At 38.0% G+C, this 21,134-nt stretch overlaps 1 protein-coding gene across 1 annotated transcript in view; it reads left to right on the top strand.

The window, feature by feature from the left end:
* The first annotated feature begins 265 nt into the window (after positions 1 to 265).
* LOC134540578 (ras association domain-containing protein 10) overlaps positions 266 to 21,134 on the top strand; it is a 281,320-nt gene continuing 260,451 nt past the window's right edge. Inside the window, exon 1 of the mRNA XM_063383398.1 lies at positions 266 to 864. The gene's annotated coding sequence lies outside the window, so the exon portion shown is untranslated. The remainder of the gene's footprint in view (positions 865 to 21,134) is intronic.

Genomic DNA, 21,134 nt, shown 5'->3' on the forward strand with positions numbered 1-21,134 from the left:
GAAGGTTTTCGGGTACGGCAAGTTGGGAGAGTTAGCGTTGATCGTGAAGTAATTTGCGAAGGGGAGGGGGGGAGGAAGGTTGGTCCCCCAGTCGACGTCAGACCAGGCGTAGCGGGAAGAGTCCGTCTCTTTCTCTCTCTCTCTCTCTTCCCCCTTCCCCTTTTTCGTACTCCAGGCTTGTTTTTTTTTCTCTTCTTTTTTTTCTCCCCGCGCGCGCGCGCGTACACGAGAGAGAGTTGGACTAGTCAGTAGTGCTTCAGCCGCCTGCGAGCGCTGATCGCGTTCGGAGCGGTTGTTCGGCGTGAACGGTTCCATCTCGTTTTTCTGGTTCGACGCGGTGGTCTTTCTGGGGCGAAAGACGGCGACCGACACGAACGCCGGTCGTTGCCACTGTCTTATTATTATTTTTTTTCCTTCGGGTTTTTTGAATTTTCCTCTCTCTCTCTCTCTCTCTCTCTCTCTCTCTCTCTGTCTCCCCCCGCTCCCTCCTTCACCCCATCCTTTTTTTCTTCTCGAACGTCCAGGTTCGTGTCAGTCGAGAACGTAGAAAAATAAAAAAAAAATATAAAAGTGGGGGAAGGTCAGTTGTTTACTGTCTATCGTTAACATCTCCCGCCTCCCCCACCGGCGACTGTTCGTACGTGCTTTGCCAGGAGACAGGAGGGGAAAAAAAATAAAAGACTGCATAGCTATATATCCACTTCTGGGTTCAGGGATTACCGTCTGGCGCGGAGTGTTGAAGTGTGTCTGGACGAGTTTTTTTTTTATTTAACAGTGAGTGATGTAGCATCAAACTGCAGTCAGTGTGTGTTTTTAACCTCGGACGTGGTTTTTTTTTTTGGATTTCTCCCAAGTCTCGCCCAGGTAAGTGACGTCGAGTATATGTAATGCGTGTGTGTTTTAAAAAAACACATATGTACAGTTTTATATTAGAGATTGATTAAAAATGTTCATTTTTTTTTTCAAACTTTAAGTTTAAAACGAGGGGAAGGTCACTGTCTGCACGTTTTATTTAAGAACCTTCTTCTCCTCCCACCCCCCACACACTCCGCAACGGTTCACCCCCAAGAGCACATTTGCCACCCTCTGAAGCATGAGTTTTGTACTTCTTTATGAAATGTTACACACTCGACTTTAAAAATAAGGGAAATAACTGTACAATTTTTTTTTTTTTCGAAAAAATAAATCATACCCACCCCCCATAATAAAGCAGTAACTGATACATCATATATATATAGTAGGGTGTATCCTATGTACGAGAGCTTTTTTTTTATGGATTCATGCTAGCCATTGAGCTGTCATCCCTCACAAACTATTTTATTAAATAATTTTCTGTAGTTCGTTTTTTCAAAGGATTGGGCTGGCTAAAAACAAGTATTTTGTTCAGAAATGATGGAAGAATATTAAGCTGTGAATTAAAAAAAAAAGTTCATCAAAAAAGTGGACATGTCAAAAGTGCCTTGGTCTGTGGGACTCACTATTCTTATCTCGGTAGTCAAACAAACCTTTTACGATAACAACAAAAAAACTGATTGTAGTCTCGCCAAACCAATATATGGCATGAGATTTATCAAGTATAAACTATACATTTATTTAAATTGATGAAACCCTTTGTGTATACCACCGCTTTCTCTCTTTCTCTCTCTCCCCCCACAAAATCCCCCCCCCCCCCAATTCCACTTCCCCATATCACCCATATAACAACAACAAAAATTGTGGGATATATAAAATCCTATACATTAGTTTTGATAATAACTTTACAAGATGTCAGAACTGTATTAAAACAGATTTTTGAAGTGCTAGTACATATATTTTTAATTTGTACTTTTTATTTAATTGACACGTTTTATAACCCATAAATCCTCATAAACCTGCCTCTACACACTGGGTTTTTTTTTTCTGACACACAAGAAAAATTGATTTTAGAGACGTAACTGGCTGCACTTAATAAATATCTCATCAGTGTTTACGTTCTCGTTTTATTTTTTTTATGGTTTCAACCTAATGAATAAGGATTTTATAGAGAGGAATGAAACTGTACCTACATGCACTATGTCGTAAATTCTTACTGGGTTAACATAATACAAGTTGGTTTATTACGTCTTGATGTCTGATTTCTAACCTCAAGTTACTAGACAGTGCATCCAGTTCGAATCTGACTCTGGCACGTCACAAAAAATTGGTTGTCTATAAAGTTGGTTTACGGACGATAGTTTAACGTGACATCGTCATAACAAAACATTGATGAAATGATTGCATACTTTTATGAATAAAATTGAATCATTATTATTGAATTATCGCTACTTTGTATGGATACAAAGAAGGTGTGAAATGAAATCTACAATTTATTTGATAAATTTACTTTTATTTGCACTCATTAATTCAAATATGTTTATTACTTTAACGAAGAGATTGTTTTAACTATAACTTTTATACATGTTTGCTATTTAACTTCTCCCAATCTGTGTTATTCTGTTAAGGATATGACGATGATAGGAAAAGTAGGAAACTAATGGGAGTGTTTCAAGTTTAAGGTGCCTGGAAAAAGTCAATTCGATGGTTGTTCCAATCGAGTGGAAGAGAGATAAATGCGGCGCAAGCGTACAATGAGCGTAACGGGACACAACGTAACGGGACAATGTGCGTTACGGGACACTTTTTCGTGCGTGCAGCCGGCGTTCATCGATTTATTAGACGTTGTCACGTAAAAAAAATAAATTAATAGCGTGTTGTCGGCCGTCCACCTAACCCCCTCTCCCAGCATCACCGAGATAAAAAAAAAAGAAGGTTGGTCATCTCTCACCGTAGCGTCACAGAGAAGGCCAGAGTGACGTCACGTCCAATCAAATTTCAGGTTCTGGAGCAGCACGTAGCTAGTACGCGACAGTTTAGCAAAACGTGGCCGTTCCGTGGATTAAGCGGCAAATGATGATCATTTAAGTGAAAGATTGGTAACCGAGGACTTATAGAAGCTAAGTGATTTGGAGGTTGTACCACGTTTAAGAGGCCCGCCTAGTCAGAGGGCTGTATCTGTGCTGGCGAGGCGGGATGATAAGCGCGACGCTCGCTGGTGCTTCTAGCGCGGTGTCTCCTCTGGACTGGCGCGCAGTCTTCTCGTCGTGCATCGAGCGGCGACCGTGACATCACACGGCGGAGAAATGAAGATAAGGGTGTAATGCAAGTTGCTTAAGTGCTTTCAAGAACCTGTACTGGGTGCTTCATGCCGAAAAATTATAGCGAAAAGACGCGTTTTAGCCATTTTCACTCTCCTAAAAATACATTTTGACAACGATGTATGGATACAGTACTACTGATTCGCTCTTAAAGATTATTTAATTTTTTTTTGTAAACATACACCACTCTGACAGGCTGAGTGAGCAGTTTTCCACTCCCGTGGGGGTTATTTTTTCTGAAGCTCTGCACACCGTATGTGTGTACAGGTGGGTGAGGTCCTTAATAATATGTGTACAATATGTAAATGATACGCAATACTTATAATAAATATAGCTGACCTAACATAACCAACCATTGACAAAAATTATTTATCACATTCCCCGCCCCCCCCCCCCCAGAAGCCGCGTATTTCTATAATCACCCAAAAGTATTTTTTAATTTTTTTTTTATTGTAGTGTAAGTTGTTTTCGGTGCAATAAACATTTACTATAGATAATAAATATATATAATTGAAATTAATTTGTTTAAAAGGAAGCCACGATTGTTAAATGGATCACTTGTCTCCAAGCAAAGCGAACCGGGTTCAATTCCCGGGTTTTTTTGGCAAGTGGCGAAACGTGGCGGACGTTGTTGTGAATGTGTGTGTGGGTTGGGGGGGGGGGGGGCATTTTCGTGGTCATCCCGTGAAAGTATCACAGCACAGATGAACACAATGGGCTGACAAGGACGAGATGTTTCGAAACAAAAACAGACAAAAAAATCTTGGTTTGGAACAAACTTTGACTTTATTTACTGTTCTTGTTGAAAATACAATATCTCGTCGTTGTCAGCCCAAATGGTTTCCTTATTACCGTAATTTTTTTTTCTAATTCCTTCCACATAATTAATTCTCTGTGCTCTCTATGCATTTAATTTTTTTTTCTTCTGTGTGTAGATTCGTAAACCCCCCCCCCCCCCCCCCCCCAGAGCATACAATGTAACAAGCAATATCGTATATCTAAAAAATACATTTTAAATCCGTCTTCCCCATTGCAATAAACTTTTAAAAATCGCATATCTACAGCAGTGATCAAGAGATTAAAAGAAAATTACCAGTGGTTTGTCCCTTTTTTTTTTTTTTTTTAAAGCAGTAAGACAGTTTGACTTTTTACGACAGGTCTACCAGCATTAAACGACCTCACAACGGCAGTTTAATACGAAGCGAATCGTTGTTGAATTTTCCGTCTCAGGCTTTTAAAACTTCGAGAAAACTGCACGTTTTCGTCTCTAGAAATTTTTACTGTAATTGCTGCCAAGGTAAATTCTTCACTCTGTGTATATTTCGAAAGTCTGTTCGTATAACCGAATACCCTTTTTTTAAATGTATAAATGTAATTGGAGTAAAATTATTACATCTTCACATCTTAAATTACTTTTTTGTTGTGCGTGCGATAGCATAAATAGGTATTAAAATTAAATTGTAGAATAACTGAGTTTTTATTAATTGATGACATTACTTCAAGTGCATAAAGTTAAATAAATTCTGCATAGATCTGTACCTATAAAAGCATGGTATTGGCTTAATTGAGAATTATTTAGCTAATAATTTATTTAGAGAGTCATTAAGACGAAGCTCTAAGATTATTTTATAAACACTACGGAAGTGATATGATCATAGGTGAAAACTTAGTTAAGTAAAAAAATAACTGTTAGCCGTTTTTCTTTCACAGTAAATATTTTTATAAGTGTAATCTGATTGGACTACAAACGATAATTTCCTGTTTTATTATGAGGAATGCTAGTAGCATGAAACTTCAACCAGAGCTACAATACATGCTTAGTTCATTGCGTCAGAATTTTGTTTTGTCGTAAGAACAAGTTTGCATTTAAATAAACTGGATGAGTCAGCGTTATTTCAATAGTACACCATAGCATTGACATTCATTTAAGTCCTGTATTTTAAAAAAAAACTTGAGCTCATTATAATTAAAGTATAAAAATAAATCTGACAGTTGTCGTGCCTGTTGATTTCATCGTCTAGTAGCCTCATTTTAAACAGCGACGTTATTTCCAAATTCCCAAGTAGACAATTTTTTGTAGCATAATTTGTATGTCCGAGCAAACATTTAATTTATTCGTGTAAAAGCACATAGAACTAAGTACCGCGTTTAATTTACAGACTTGCATAATTTAAAAATAATGCACACTATTTTTTTGTAAATGTAAAAAATACTAATGTACAATTACATATATTTGCAAATTTGTACATTTACATGAAAACAACTGTATTATCCCTAAAAACGTTTTCTCAGTAATACTGGGATGGATTCTTACCCGGACATTTATTATTTGTGTTGTCCCAGTACCTCGAATAGTTGAAGTTATTTGTAAGCTGTTCCCTGAGTAGCATCCTAGTATTAACTCTGCACATTAGTTACCACAATAAAACTAAATAAAGCCCAATGATAGAATATTCGATAAATATTTATTCTCGAACGAAACATCAATCAAAATATAAAATAACGCGTCAATTTTCGTAAGAAAATACGTGTTACGTACATGCAAAAAATAACCATAGCCATGCGACGTACAAAGTAACAATATCTTTCTTGTAGTATTTAAAACTGATTCTTGGCAACTGGATTCCAAAGGAATCTTTTTTGTAAAAGCACACAACATTTTTTTTTCTGTTCCGTTGTGCCATTGTTTACACCCGTTGAAATTCGCAGTTTAATATCGTCGGATCGTGAGTCGATGATGGCGCCATGTGCAGTAGACGAGGGGTTGGTCTACGAGAAGCCTAAGATGTACATCAGGTTCTGTCCCTGCCCGAACACGCCCGAATATTCACCTTCGGCCAACCTCGGGATTTGTTTTATTTTTGCGCAGGAAAAAATGAATTCAAATATTAAAAGTAGTCGGTTAGGTTAGCTACATTAAAACACTTTAAAACACTATGGACGGTTGGTTATGTTAGTATGGCTACATTAAAATAAACAGAGAAATATAAATTAATATAAATAAACCCGAGGTTGGCCGAAGGTGAATATTCGGGCGTTTTCGGGCAGGGACAGATCTTGATGTACATCTTAGGCTTCCCGTTGGTCTACATCTTTGGTCTGGAGTGCGCGCGCCTGGCTGCGAATGGCAGTCACGGGTGGCGGGAGATCTCGTTTCTTCGTTTCCTTTTCCTTTTCTTTCCGGTAATTACGTCCGGTGTCGGCCAGACGAGAGCGAGAGAAAGAAAGAGAGAGAAAGAGAGAAAACTCTCAAACCCCCGCGCCTGAAGACGTATTGCTTCGCATCCTCAGTGTGACGTCATTAGCCCCAGCCAAGGAGGTAAGAAGTAACGGAGTTGGCGTGTGCAATCTTTCGCCGTGTAAAATACATGTTGCCAACTTGAGAACGACCCCGCGCTTTTCTTTCCTCTCTGGATAGCAAAACAAGTTTTGGTTGTAATGGATTTCAACGGCTAATTCCTAGCAGATGTGTTATCATGCTGGTTTAAAAAATGCTCACTAAATAAATGTGAATTTTTTTTTCTACGATTCTTCCCAGCCTAGTTGACTACCGATAAGATAACCTGTTAAAATTTTACTGAAACTCATAGCTATAAATAATAATAAATGTAAGTTCAGTAATCATTTTTGAGATCAGGAGTAATTAATATTTAAAATATTAATTAACTAGGTACCAGTGGTTTGTCAGTTATAAAACGTATGATTAGTAAACACTCATAAGGCGTAGTGAAAAGTTTCAATCTATTAAACAATCTTCTAGCATGTTAGCAATTAGACAGTTATAAATTGTTTCGCTATCTAATTGTAAATCAACTGACTGCAACTTCAGAAGACACTTATTTAGGCTAATACCTCCATATTCCCAACATCGCTTGTTAGCATTGTTGTTAAAGTCATGTACTAATTATAATAAAGACAGATTCTTCTACCATTAGCATGGGGCTAACAATGGATTACGAGTTTACAACAGAACTGCTAAATTCATATGTTGTGGAGAGTGCCGTTTTCTGTTGTTTACTCCAACAGCCACGCCATTTTTTTTTGTTAAAATTAATAAATTCAAACAGAATATATATAAAAGCACTACTAGGAAAATATCTAATACCTAACTGCATTGAAACGTATAAAGTGCTAAAATATGTTATAATACTAACAATATGCCAGTTGCATCCACCATGATTTTCTTTTTTTAGTATAGTTTCTATTGGCACTCATACCTTTCAGTGTTTGAGCCAAACAAATTTCAGTGTGCATCTTGCGCATGCGGACTTAATCCATTCTTAGTACCTATATGGTTACCGGTACGTAAAGTATGTATTGTGACGGATAAGTGCGAATGCAATTTTCTGCATTAACGTTTGTTTCAAAACACGCTTCGCAGCAAAATTTCACGCATTTTCGCTCTAAAGGGAAACGTGGGAAAGTCAAAATGACGCCATATTTTATTCAGTATTTGTGTGTAATTTTATTAAAATTATACCCCCGTTCACATACCTACGTAAATATATTGTTACTTCAAAATCAAATTTGAAAGATAATATCCTTAGATATAGGCTATAGTCATTCTTTGAAATGAGTAAAATTATAAAACTCACATAGTTTTCACAGCGAAATATATTTGTTGTAGACCTTCGTCGTTAATTGCAGTCATTCTATAAATTTGTATTATATGCCTTAACGGACCAAAAATATATATATATTCACAAATTAACTACGCACAATCAACTGTTACGGCTGAAGAATGGTTGGACCAAAGATGGCGTCTGTTTGGTCGTTATTCCAGGAAACAAAAATTAAGGATTTAGGTGTTGAATATGTTACACCTGTATCCTAACCGTACGCCTAGTGCAAAAAAACGCTCCCAAACCCTTAGATAGGACACGGCCAGTCCCTTATTTTTTACGGAATGGATTTTGGAGTCCTATCCATTGCCGTTCTGTTGCCCAAATTACGCGCATGCACGGAGCTCACTTATCTATCCGTTGATTCCTGTTCGGATGGCGGACCCGCGTCTGGCGCCATTAACCCGTATATAGTCACTTTCGTGAACATCGGTGACCTACCACTTTAATGGTCATAACAAGAAGAAAAATTTTCAATTTAATAATAATTACTTGAAAAAGAAAATTAGAAAGGCTGTTCAATTTTTGCAGCGACGGTTCTGCTATTCTCTAATATTTTTTTTGCCGTAGCAATTGTGTATACACATGAGTGCGAAACGTGAGATAGAATACGTTGGAACTTAATTTCTAGCCTCGCAACAGGGCACCGTTTATTAAAAATACTTTTGCCGATCTATTCCCCCTTTTTTAACGGGATACTGTTCGGACACGTTCTGTAATACGGTCCGCAAGTGGTCAATGCCTATTCGTAGAGACCGGAAAAATTCGCGGGTTAAATGACCTCCAGGATAGACTCCAATTTCATCTACACACTGGGGTAAATGCCAACTGTTCATTGGCTGCTGACTTGTGAGTCGTCTCGACTGGGTGGCCTGTGATTCGACACTTCTGGTGAGTGAGGGTCTCCAATAGGCCCTCATTCCTCCGGATTAACAGTGAACCAATGACAGAAGCAGCACTAAGGTATAATAATTATTTGAATTTTTAGCATAACACGAAATGAACGAACCCGCGAATTTTTCAGGTCTCTATGCCTATTCGCCACCTTAACGCGGACGTCGCGTCGTCTTGGAATACCGTAATCTTCCCTCGTAACGTCGTCTACGGCAGGAGGGGCAAGGAAGAGATATCTCTCTCTCTCTCTCTCTCTTGGCGATCGCCGCGACAGTGACCCAGTGAACCGGAAAAGGCCTTCACCAATATACCTTCCCCTCCAGTCCCTGTTTCTCATTCCCCCCACTCCTCCTCCTCCATCCTGAAACACAGCTTCCCCTCCAATCGACTCTCCCCTCGTCGGCGATCACACGCACGCACGCACACACACGCCCCACCCCTTGCATAGTAGAACTTCTACCACGCCCCACTCTTCTTCCAGGACCATCCTTATATTCCTGTAATCCACCTGCTTGTAATAATGCATGACCTTTGCATCCCGCATGTATGTGCCCAGGGTTTTCCCTCTGTCTATGGAGGTTTTACCTGGGCCCAACTTATCTAGTTTTAGTCTAGAATTAAGAGTGAGGGGAGTTAGTCATGGCGAAAACGTCTGCCATGGCTGGCCAATCCCCTCCTAGCACATGATGCACGTGACCTTTTCTGCATGGTTAAAAACCCGCATGTTTAGAGCGTATAGGGCTTGCCCTGAGACGCACTTAGAGTCTTCCCTACCTAGACCCCTCCCTTACACACTTAGTTTTAACTTAGGTTAGGAAAAAAAACACGCACACTACTCCTGCTGGAAGCCTAAGATGCACATAAAGTTCTGCCGTTCCCGATTAAACCCGAACAATTCACCTTCGGCCAACCTCGGGTTTATTTTTATACATTTATATTTCTCTGTTTATTTTAATGTAGCTGTACTAACCCAGGGACGAAACTAGAGGGGGGCAGACGGGGCTTGTGCCCCGGGCGCCGCATTTGGAGGGGCGCTGAACTGGCAGAGTAATTTATACTATATATAAATAAATATACATATATATTTATTTACTTCAATATCGTAGTGTTAGAACAAAAAAAAGTCGAGGGCAGTTTAACGGAATTATTCATATTGGAAGATATATAATATATAAGCTAATAAAAATGATATTATTCGCGTACATTCTAACTTGCGAAGGTACGGTGGTAACTGGTAGGTACATACCACTGAATTTTGGTAGGTACAAATACCTTTTAGATTGTACGTCTGGCAACTCTGCCGTGGCCCTGTTGGAACCATGGAGGGAAATCCCCAACAGACCTTGGAAAGTCGCGCCATTTCTCACCCCCACCGCCCCGCCCAGGCCAGGTCAGGCATCGGGTGTCTGAAATAGCTTCAGTTGATCACAACCACAACCCAGTAGGGTCATTCGCCCGGGAGTATCTTTTCATGTGTGTAGCATTTCTGTTCTCTCAGTTACATCACTTTTGCTATTTGTGAATACACAATTTCGTAAACCTTTTCAATTATGTTTGACAATCGTGTTTAATCTCAAAACATGTCAAAAAAACCCGTCTGGTGCAGAATTCAAAAGAAGAGCTAAAGAACGAGAAAAAGAAGCTCGCCAGTCTTCGTCCTTTTTATCATCTTGGCTTAATATCAAAGACGTTAATGAAGAAGGTACGTTATTAACTTACTTGAAAAAAAATAAGGTAATTTTTTTTAAAATGTTACTTTCTTATTTTATTTTTTTGTAATAGAAAAGTATTGCATTAGAACTTAAATAGGGCCACCGTTAGATTTAATACATAATTTTGAACAACATTTTTTAAGTCTATACGCAAACAAAGGACATTAGTACTTTGCTGCGCATGTCTGTCTATCTGCCTATTTGCCGGTAATTGTAATATATGTTTAATTCAACGCTTTGCAAAGCAAAATTATGTATGATTAAACTTGATATTTATGTGTATACAATTATTGTACTATTTTGTAGGTTTTTGGGTACTTAATAATAACATCCTTGGAAAAGCGGTAATGTAAATATTTTCTAATCATATTTTTTTTAAATCAATGATTTAGCAGACTGCATTTTGAGAGAGCAAGGTTCACTATAAAAACTAAAAAATCTGAATGGATTAGCAATAATCTTAAGATACCAGTTCGGTAGCCAGGATATAAAAAATATTTTTATGGAAATTGGATCAAATAGACCTTTGAAATAAAAATTTAAAAAAAAATCCCTTTCGGCACAGCCTACAGGCGTATGTAGATTTCGAAGTAATACATATTTAGGCTACTCTGGATGTATTTTGAAGACTCCGTGTCAGCTAAGGTAGGTAATTATTTAATTTTTTTGACCTTCTAACACTTTTTTTTTCATTCCTTGCACTAAAAACGTGGTCATATAAAAATTTTCTTTGCACCAAGGATTATGATAATATTAAGACATTTAAAAATAAATTCGAACAAATTTGATACTTACAACTAACTAAGGATGTTTTGAATTTTTTAAAATTTCAAAACCTGTGTATGCGGTAGTAATTCGTTTCATCAAAAATTGTTTCAGCCAAAGTTTTCGATGAAGTTAAGAATTTATAAATAAATTATTACGGATTCGATAGTATTTATGTATATTTAAAAAAAATATAATGCCTCTTTTTTAATTTCAAACCATGTTACTTGCAGTAATACGTGGTCAGATAAAAAATTATTTTAATAATAGTTTTAGACAATATTTATAATTAAAAAAAAAGGAATGGATTTATAGTGTACATGGTTGAAAAATATTATTTATTTTCTTACTCCAACTCCAAGTTTTTTCAACTCCTTGCAATAATGGTTTGAATCATTAAAACAATTTTAATACAAATGTTTTAGATAAAAATTATGATTTTCAAACAATTTGTACCGATTTAATAGTGTGCCTACTAAGGGAGTAATGATTTTTTTTGTCTTCAACCCCTGTTATTTTCCGCCCCTTGAAGTAATGGCTGGGCATATAAAAAATAAATTTAGACGAAGCTTGTAGATAATATTTTAGGTTTTACATTAAAAAGTAATGAATTTAATAGTTTTAATGGTACGAATTTTATCCTTTTTTTTAAATTTCACCCCTCTTTTTTCAACCCTTTGCAGCAATGGTTAGTCTTATAAATTTTTTTTCAGAAAATGAGTTTAGGATTTACCAGCTCAAATTAGAATTTCAAAATAGTACAGCAATAGCTTACACAGAAATCACATATCTAGACTTACTCATTGATCAAACAAGTCTAATTACTTTGGTTTTGTTTTGTAGGTGGTAGCAGTAGCAGTAAGGATCCTGAAGAACATTCAATTCAAGAGGTATGTGTAACTGGAACAGAGAGTGAGCTGGCAAGAAGCCATCAAGAAGAACTTCAAATTCCAGTAACACAAATCATCAATGAAGATGAATTCCAACCATGCACTGTATCTGAGCAGCATTTTACGACTACTGTTGGAACATCAAAGGCATTTTTTTCGGATTCTACAATTCCGACAAAGTATCTCGTCCAGGGTGAGCCTGCTATTCATTTTGATTTCAGAGACCCCGGGAAGTGGCCTGCAGCCTTTTCGGATACAGAAAAGTGCTTTATAGTATCAGGACTATTGAACGAGGGGAAGGTAGAGCCTGATCTAAGTAACACCTCAAGAGATGAAAGAAATTTAACCAAAGACTGGTTCACTAAAACATTGGCTGGTGGTCTAAAGGTACGCCGAACATGGCTAACATACCATAGAGATATGTAACATACAGTCAATCAAAAAATGCCTTGTTTTGTGTACCATGCAAACTTTTTTCCTACTGATCTAAGTAACACCTCAAGAGATGGAAGAAATTTAACCAAAGACTGGTTCACTAAAACATTGGCTGGTGGTCTAAAGGTACGCCGAACATGGCTAACATACCATAGAGATATGTAACATACAGTCAATCAAAAAATGCCTTGTTTTGTGTACCATGCAAACTTTTTTCCTACATGTTGTCTGAACAAAAAGTCCTGTTTTGGCCAAGGAGGAAGGTTTCACTCAGTGGAAAAAGTTGAGTGAAAGGATTCCTGAGCATGAAAATTCACTTAACCACTAAAAGTGTTTTTGTTCGTGGAAAACATTGGAATTATCCTTAAATAAATGCTCTCGTATTGATAAAGAGCTGCAGGATCAAATAGTACAGGAGGAAACACACTGGAGAGGAGTTTTGTATGTAATAATTGATATTATACATTTAGCAAAACAAGGTAGTCCATTAAGAGGTTCCGATGAATCCCTAGACTTTGATGACCCTAGATGTGGCAAGTTTTTAAACACAATAGAGCTGGTATATTTATCATCCCCAACTGAGAGAGCATATTCTCCGCCATAAAAAGGGCCAGGTCAGCTACTTTTCTCCTTATATTCAAAATGAGTTTTAGAAATTATCGCTGGAAAAATAAGAGAACATCTAGTTAATGACATCAAAGCTTCTAAATATTTTTCCATTATGTTGGACTGCACGCCCGATCTAATCCATTTTGAACTAATGTCTGAAGTTCTTCGTTACGTGAAGATCACCGAAAATGGCCCTGAGATAGTGGAAAGTTTTCTTTATTTCATAATAGTTAGTGAAAAAACTGGATTGGCTCTTTCAGAAGAGATTTTAGAAAAACTCAGAAATGATAGATTATATATTAAGAACTGCAGAGGGCAGTCATATGATAATGGGTCAAACATGGCTGGTATGTACAAAGGAGTTCAATCTCGAATCAAAGAAGTAAATAGTTTGGCATATTTTGTGCCATGTGCAGCATATTCGCTAAATTTAGTTGGGGTGAATGCTGCTAGCTTATCACCAGAGGCAGAGTCCTACTTTGGCCAACTTAATTGTCTCTACAATTTCTTTGCTTCCTCCACCAATAGATGGGAGGTTCTAGTGCAACATGTTCCCTTATCTCTCAAACTGCAAAGCAATACCAGATGGTCGACTAAGAGAGATGCTGTAGCTGTAATATATAAGCATCTAGAAAAGATTATAGATGCTTTGAATGATCTCGTGACCAGCCTAAAAACAACAGCTGAAACAAAAACAGAAGCAACTTCTTTTCTAAGAAATGTCAGAAAGTTTGAATTCATTGTCTTTTCCTGTTTTTGGTATAGGGAACTAAGCCGCATTGATATCGTTAGCAAATTATTACAAAGAGATGACATCACTATCGATCTATCAGCAAAACATATTAACCGTCTGATATCAGAATTAGGATCAGAAAGGTTAAATAGTTCCACAAACGCAATCAGAGAAGCGAAAGAAATAGCAGAAAAGCTTAACCTAGATCCTCATTTCAAACAAGGGGAAGAAAGAAAAAGCGGATGGTTGATGAAAAGGGTGAAAGCTAGGAATTCTCAGAAGAAAAAAAAGTTCAGACTGTTGATTATACACATAATAGATCGGATTCTGAGTGAACTGAGACAAAGGTTTCAAGCTATTCAAAACATGAATAGTTTATTTGGTTTCCTCAATGGAGCTCTGTTTGAAACACTAAATGGAGAAGAATTGAAGAAACAGGCACTTGATTTAGCTACCACATATAAAGAAGACTTAAACAGGGACGAGCTGGCGATAGAAGTTGAAAGTTTTAAGTATCATGCCTTGGATTTAAGCCCTAATATGAAAACAGCTTCACCAGCAGATCTTCTGCCATTAATATATAAGAATGTGCTTGACGACGCATACCCCAACATAACGACAGCATTGAGAATTTATTGCACATACCAGTCTCAACCGCCTCTAATGAAACGAGTTTTAGCAAACTAAAAATCATAAAAAATTACCTTAGATATTTAACAGGTCAGCAACGACTAACCAACCTGAGCATCATATCAATAGAGCACAAGTTAGTTTCAAAGCTGTCTTTTGAGGACATTGTAAAAACATTTGCAGCCAAAAGAGCCCGTAAAGTTAAGTTTTAGTTCAAGCTTTCTGTGTGTGAATTAATTTTTTTATCACAATTAGCCAGTAGATTAAGATATTGTGTATAATGTATAGTTATGATTCTCAAGATAACAACTTGAGTGAAATCTTTTATTCATAATATTAACTCTATTTATCATAATCAAATATCCTATTCTTTTTGTCGATTCAGTCCACACCTATTGTTCTGTCATTTGATGATAAACTTTTCATTTCATTTGCAGCATTTATGTAAATATTGTGAAAGTATATATCAAACATGCTACTCTTAGATTACACATGGGTGTCGCAGCCGGGGGGGACAGGGGGGACACGTCTCCCCCAATAATAAAAGTCTTAAATTTCGTCCCCTCCAATAATATATTTAGTTTCGTTGTTATATTAAAAATATGATAACTGTGATACAACCCATATGTTGTGCATGGTGCATTTAGTCCAATCGTGGTAATGTGAGCATTGTGTTTTTACAAATTTATTCTCTGAAAATATTTTTTATAAAAAATAAATTATTTATTGCAACCCACTATAATTGGAATATTTAGGAAAGAAAAATGCCTAAAAACCACCTTTTTGCACCTTCAAACCCCAAATTTTCCCGGGGGAGGACCCCGGACCCCCCGCTTTATTTCCAGGGGATGGATATTCCTCAACAACTAAATCAATTGCAGTCCCCCACAAAAAATATATCCTTGCGACGCCCATGGATTACATGTCAATTAAGTAGCTTAGACATAAGTGGGTATTTTATCTTGCAGTAAAAATGAAATTGCTGTAAATAAATACATTTGTTTGTTATCTAATTAATAAAACATATTTGGAATTGTGGAAATCATATGTAGTGGTATGATGACGTGTTGTCGGTAAATGTTTCTTTGTTGGTTTGGGGAAAAATTAAAAAAAGGGGGGGGGGGGGCGCCAAGATGAGATGTTGCCCCGGGTGGAAAAATGTCTAGTTACGTCCCTGTACTAACCTAACTAACCGTCCAGTGTTTTAAAGGGTTTTTTAATGTAGCTAACCTAACCGACCACTTTCAATATTTTTTTAATTCATTTTCCCTGCGCAAAAATAAAACTAATCCCGAAGTTGGCCGAAGGTGAATTGTTCGGGTGTAATCGGGAATGGCGGAACTTTACGTACATCTTAGGTCTCCCACTCCTCTGCAGGTGGTTGTTCGCAGTGAGGCAAGAAACTTTCCGTAGCCCGTCAGTGGGGAAGCCTTCTTTTCACAGGCGAGAGAGCCAAATACCCGATCGTGCATCTTCGGTTTTTTTTGGTTCATTGTAAATAAATATGGCGGTGTTGATAAAAGGATACTAATGGTTAATTATGTTATATTAGCTACATTATAAATACTTTAAAACATTGTGCACCTTTGATTTGGTTAGGATAGCTACATTAAAGATACTGTCAAATCATGTAAACTGTTTTATTAGCGCTGGATAGCTACATATTAAAAAGTTATTTGCTAAGCGACCATAAAATTGATTATAGAGTATTTTTAATGTAGCTATACTTACCTAATATAACCAACCATCCACAGTGTTTTAAAGTATTTATAATGTAGCTAACCTATTATATGCTTCTTTTGACTAAAAAAAAACAGATATACCGTTTTATCTTCATTTACTGAATAATTCTTTAAATTACTTCTTGCTAATTTTAAGAATGACATCTTATAAGTTAAACCCGTGCATTTGGAGAATAAATGCCCGCGAATTCCCCCCCCCCCCCCCAAATAAATACACCTGTTGTGGTACGGAATAAAAAAAAAAGCCAGCATGAACTTCGAGGAACTTCGGGTGTGGCTCTCTCGTCTGTGAAAAGAAGGCTTCCCCCCCCCCCCCCCCGCCGCCAATGGTAATCTAATGTTTAGTCAACAAAAGTGTGTCTCACACAGAAAAAAATAAATTCTGTACTTATACAAAAGATTTATTTGTATCTATTTACACGACGCATTGGCGGTATTAGTCTAAGGAGTATGCGTCTTCTGAAGTTGAAGTCAATTCGTTTACAATTAGATAGCAAAATAAATTTATAACTGTGTAACGGCTAATGTGCCAGAATATTGTTTAATAGATTGAAACCAGTTGCCTATATATATATATATATATATATATATATATATATATATATATATATATATATATATTGTAATAACTACATGAAAGATATCGTAGCTTTGTACAACACATGACTGTGTTTTTTTTTTTTTTGCAAATATGAAATATGTATGAAACAATGTTTTTTCTTTCCTTCGAGATAATACTGACTATTTCTGAGGAAAATTTCATTCAAACGTTCTAATTTTAGACTTTAGGTTATTGTACCATGCAGGGAACAGACCCAGGATTGACTTCTGGGTTGGGTACCGTTAGTCTGGACCTAGTATACAATACATGTTTATTACTTCATAAGTCGTATTATCCAGTGCATATTTTAAGCCTTCTAGGGCCGGGGGGGGGGCTAGTGTCCCCGTGACCCCACCTTCTAAATCCGCCACTGGTTTTATGTTTGCAGTTAGTACAGGAAAGCTATTCAGGGAACGGTTTACAAATAACTTTTAACAATTGGAGGTACTGGGACAACACAAAAGCATGGATGCCTGATGTAATAATTCGAAACCCTGTATTAACTGCGAGCACCATTTTGTAGGGATTCAGATGTTTTCGTGTAAATTTACAAATATACAAATGTCTTGTTATTTTAACGTGAGTATTTCTGTTCAATTTGTGAAAGAAAAAAAAAGATCCACATCGCACGCTTAGTTCGCAACACAAGAGTGCATGGCACCCATTACTGCAAGATTGACAGTGCCTAGCTTATATCCAATGAATAGAGACCGGAAATATCGCGGATTCATTTCACGACAGCCTGAAATTCAAATAGTTATACCTCAGTGCTGCCTCTGCTATTGCCTCACAACTCACCTGGACGACTCTGGGCCAGTGAGAAAACCTCAACTGAAGCTGTATCAAATCACAGGCCACTACGTTGGGACACCTTCACAAGACAGCAGCCAATGAGAGGGTGACATTTGACCGAGTGTACATAGAACTTTAAAGTTCATCCTAGAGGTCATTGAACCCGCGAATTTTTCCGGTCCCTAGCAACGAATCTAATTTGTAGACCATAACACATTCTTTCTTCTCGTGTCAACGAGCAATTACCGTTGTCCGAGAATATGTGGTCACAGTAGCGACTTCGGTGCTCGATAGTTGTTGGCGAATCACCGGCCATTGAAGTCTCCATCGAGGGTGAAACGCCGTTCATCGCGGTTTCTTCTGCAGCCAGCACTGCAGGCATTGAAGTCTTTTTTGCTGGTGGAACCACGCCAGTTGAAGTCTCCTTTATTATTATTGTTGGTGACGATGATAAACATTACATCGGGATCTGCAACCTCGCTGATGAGATCTCCGAGTCGATGGTACAGCTTCCGTCAAGGTCCTCGTGGTTGTCTTCGACGATGCCAACAGAAACTGCATCGCCGTCGGCGATGCTTCCGTCAGGTTTGGCTCCGTCCATGGTAAACTGTCAGTCAGGCTCGACATTAGAACAGCAACTGCATATGTGGTAACATACTAAGGAGTGCACAGCTATCAGAGGAGGACTGAAAGTCCTGCCGCCTGGGTCTCGCTTATGTACCCGTGACCAACCGAATGATATGCAAGTCAAACACGATCAATTTACTTTAATCTTCGTGTCAAAACAACATTCAGAAATAGACAGCACATTCAACAAAGAAATGGACACGCAACACATACGCACGACAGGAAATGAAAACGTAATGATACCGCAATGGGATATGCAATTTATACACACACCGAACAAACAATGAACACACAACACACATACACACAGGACACGCAATTTTATTCAGAGTTACACACTTTTGGCTCCAACAGTCCATAGTTTCTAGCTGTCTATGGCTTCAGCCGTCTTAGCCCTAGCTTCTATTTGGCTACGTGACTAGGCTGCGTAGCTACGACACTACAGGACTACAAGGCTTCGACTGGCTACGAGGCTACAAGGATACTAGGCTACTAGGCTACAAGTCTACCAGACTTAAAGAATACGAGGCTACGAAGCTACAAGACTACGAGACTACAAGACTTCAACTGGCTACGAGGCTACATGGCTACCAGGCTACAAGTCTACAATTCTACAAGTCTACGAGGCTCCAACAGTCATTGGCTCCATCAGTCTTTGGCTTCAACAGTCTTTGGCTCCAAAAAAGAAGTCTTTAGCTCCATCCGTCTTTTGCTCCAAAAGTCTGTAACTCTGAATAACACTGCGTGTCCTGTGTGTGTTGTGTGTTCACTGTGTGTTCGGTTTGTGTATACTTTGCATGTCCATTGCGTGTTCATTACATGTTTATTGTCTGTCATGTGTGTGCATTCCGTGACCATTTATTATGTGTTATATATTTCTGAATGTCGTTTCGACACGCGTATAAATGTAAATGGATCGTGTTTTGACTTGCATATTATTCCGTTGGTCGCGGGTATATAAGCGAGTCCCAGGCGACAGGACTTTCAGTCCACCTCTTGACAGCTGTTCAGTGCTAATCGGCTCTCTCCTTAGTAACTTGATGTAAGTTTTTGGACATACGCCATTGCTAAGAACTTTTTCTGTTGAAGAAAAACTAATAAATAATCATTACTAATAATAATAATCATAATCACTAATAATAATCTCTGGGAAGACTCCACACCACTCATACAGGAGTCTGATAAAATAAAAAGGAAAATCAAAGAATCAGCCTTCATTATTAGCAATAAAAATATTTTCAGCCAGCAGAGCATTGAATTAAAAAATATGTGGATCCCTTTGATAAAGAGAGAAACATCCCTGCAGCACAAAACAATAGCCAATACTCAACCCACCATAACCAATCCGCTTTAACTACATGGTGCACAGCCAATGGGGAGGCAGCTCGTCTGTCATTGGCTGAGCAAGATGTAGCCCTTTCTCTGATAAATACCCTCATTTTCCAGCCCCTTCTCAGTCGCACCTGTGTTTCCGTACTATGTGCGTCTCTGCCTGAGGACGGGAGCAGATAGCAGTTCCCGAAACGTTGCTTGTTTCTGTTTTGGTAAAACTATTGTATTTTTTTGTCTTTTCGTTTTGCCGTGTTTTTGTCTCGTTTCAACTGTTGTGCTGAATTATTTTGGTTTCAATATTTTTGTGTTGTCATCATTTGTGTGTTTTTTGTTTACTTAGTACTTTTTTTCTTTTCTTTGTTTTTTCTTTGTTTGTTGACCATATTTCTGTTTCGGAATATTTTGTGGTGTTTATATTCTTGTTGACAACAGCAATTGTTTGCTTAATTTTGTGTGTTTTTTGTCTTTCTTGTGTATTTTTTTTAAATTTATTTATTAGTTTTTCTTCAACAGAAAAAGTTCTTAGCAATGGCGTATGTCCAAAAACTTACATCAAGTCATGCACTCCCATTGCACAAATCTTTTAAAGATAACATCTCTCCTTAGTACTTTTCTGATGTTTAGTTGCTGTTCTAATGTCGAGCTCGATGGACAGTTTACCATGGACCGAGCAGAACCTGACGGCAGCAACGCCTACGGCGATGCAGTTCCCGTTGGTATCGTCGACGACAATCACGAAGACCTTGACGGAAGCTGTACCATCGACTCGGAGATCTCGCCAGCGAGGTTGCAAATCCCGATGGAATGTGTGACATCGTCACCAACAACACTAGAGGAGACTTCAACTGGCGAGGTTCCACCAGCCAGAAGAAACTATAAGTCCTGAAGTGCTGGCTGCAGAGGAAACCATGATGAACGAAGTTTCACCCTCGATGGAGACTTCAATGGCTGGTGATTCGTCCATAGCTATCGATCATCGATGTCACTACTGTAACAAGATATTCTCGAACCATAGTAATGGTCGACAACACGAGAGGAAATAATGTGCTAAGAATATTTGGGCGCAAAATGTTAGTGTGTAAAAGGTTGTCCCAAGAAATTCACAAGAAATTATACGTTGAAAAGACACTTGAAGATACGCAAGGGTCCAGCTGCGCGGCAGAAAGTAAAGATTTCGCTACAACAGCGATTGGTTAATTCTCTTGAGAGTACACCGGGAATTAGTAAAACAGCATCAACTTCAGTATTCGGTTCGGGTCTGAAATGTTCCGTCTTCGTCGACTAGACATATTGCGGCTACTGTGATATGTCGTTCGCATTTTCCCATGATTCTTGAAGACATGAGAGATAAATGCATGAATGATCCATCTCTTATGAAGTTTCGACGCGATAAGTGTCCTGTTTGATTTACTCGTACTACGTATTGACAATTTGAGACGACATGCGAAAAACTTGTAAAGGTTAAATACGTATGCCTACTGTTGAACTACCTCAAGACATTTCGAATCCTCTCTTTAGATTGGAGACTCTTATGCGTACAAGCACAAAAACAGATGTTCAGTAACCAATCGCGATAA

Source organism: Bacillus rossius, chromosome 17 (genome assembly GCF_032445375.1).
Source record: "Bacillus rossius redtenbacheri isolate Brsri chromosome 17, Brsri_v3, whole genome shotgun sequence".
NCBI lineage: Eukaryota > Metazoa > Arthropoda > Insecta > Phasmatodea > Bacillidae > Bacillus > Bacillus rossius.